Below are 1,705 nucleotides of genomic sequence, written 5' to 3'. Positions count from 1 at the left end.
TATAACTCGCTGTACGCTAAGGCAAAGGTTGTAACCATGCGTCATGCGTGCCGTAAGCGGGCTCTGGTGGGGGAACCCGTAGGAAGGGGGGACGACCCGCCGAATTAACATCAGAAATCGCCAGAACACAAACGAAATCTTGAATTGCGTATAGAAATAAAACGAACCACTTCTATTCTCGGAGCTGAGGTATATGAAGAATGGCTTTTTGGTCCCTTTCGTCCAGTGGTTAGGACATCGTCTTTTCATGTCGAAGACACGGGTTCGATTCCCGTAAGGGATGGCTACTCTTTCCCGGCCGCTTTCAGTTAGTGTTCATTGCTGAGTGATCGCTCGCTATCTGGCTTGAAAAGGTGGTCCGGAAGCTTTCTCTCTCCCAGCAAGCAAGACGAGATCACCACTTCTCTCAGTAATGGACTTCCTTTAATTCTTCCTTAGCCTTAGATGTCCTATCATAGATTATCGAACCTCCGACAGACAGAATCCCCATGCATGCGTTCTTTCTCTCCTCCCCTCAGCCATACATCTCTTTTTTTTTTTTCTTTTGGCCGTTTTTCTTAGGCATTGAACCCCACCTTAGGTGCTGAGTGGTGTCCTCCCCTCCCTAATACCTAAAAAAAAGTTCCGTCTATGGAGCTTAAAGCTTAAACCATGGCATGCTTGACTCAGAATTGGCAGCAGTAAGTTGGCCTAGTCTCTTGCCCAGCCTTCGCCTTCTTCAGTGGCCAAGTTGAAGCGTTCAACGGTTCTTCGGCCTACCACCTTTCTTTTTCAAGGTTGAGCTTGTTCAATGGAAGCTAATGCTATGCTGCCCTTCCCTTGTTCAAGAGAAGGCGAGGACTTTCTTTTAGCTACCGGCCCAAACAAAAGAGATTAGCCTCTTGATCGATCGATTGATTGGATTGCAGTACGAAGGGGTTTAAGAAGGAGGCATTGGAGAGAAGTAGGCATGGTGGCCAACCAAGGCAGTGAAATCGAGACAATCAATCGGAAGAGGGTTTAGTTAGGAGTCCGGGTTCCATCCTATAAGTTGAAGGAAGGGAGCAAAGGAAGTTATCTTTGCCCTTAGTCTTGGGTTCAGTGAATAGGGAACTTAGGTTTGTCTTATTCCCTAGCTGAGTGAATAGGCCGATCTTTCGTATAGTGATAACGCTTTCTCTTTCTTATAGGGGTCTCTTTTCTCTGACTTGACTCAGCTTGACCTACTTGACTCAGCGGTTAGAGTATCGCTTTCATACGGCGAGAGTCATTGGTTCAAATCCAATAGTAGGTAAGGCCGAAAGCCCTGCTTTTGCCAGCATGACAGCAAGCACGGACTGGCGGAGTTGAATGACCAAAGCATCGTCCGCATGCGAATCCGCCATTCATTCACTCTTGCTACTGTTCTCGAATAGGCTCTTTCGAGTTCAGGTTTGAATGAAGGAATAAAATCTTTTGCCATTTATCTATCTAGCTGGCTCGCTAACTGCTAGTCTTTCATTGGAAGAACTGCTAGGTTTTATCTTCTCCTATGGGGAGAACTAAGAGGCCTAGTCTTCTTACTCGTATTCTATATTAGGGCACTCTTGGGGAAAGATCGTAGGCAAGGGAAACCTCGCCAACCCATTCTCTCGCTCCTTTAGATAGCTTTACCCTAGCACTTGAACTGGATTGGATAGGACTTCAACTAAATAGGGAAAAAAAATCTTTCATTTTCTTTCTAGAA

The 1,705-nt window shown here is 45.9% G+C and overlaps 1 non-coding gene across 1 annotated transcript; it reads left to right on the top strand.

Moving 5' to 3' along the window:
- TRNAE-UUC lies at positions 212–283 on the top strand. The gene has a single exon. It is a non-coding gene; the product is annotated as a tRNA-Glu (tRNA).

The sequence above is a fragment of the Lupinus angustifolius genome, chromosome LG03 (assembly GCF_001865875.1).
Source record: "Lupinus angustifolius cultivar Tanjil chromosome LG03, LupAngTanjil_v1.0, whole genome shotgun sequence".
Lineage (NCBI taxonomy): Eukaryota > Viridiplantae > Streptophyta > Magnoliopsida > Fabales > Fabaceae > Lupinus > Lupinus angustifolius.
Note: the sequence above shows the minus strand (reverse complement) of the source record. Positions and strands in the feature narration are given on the sequence as shown.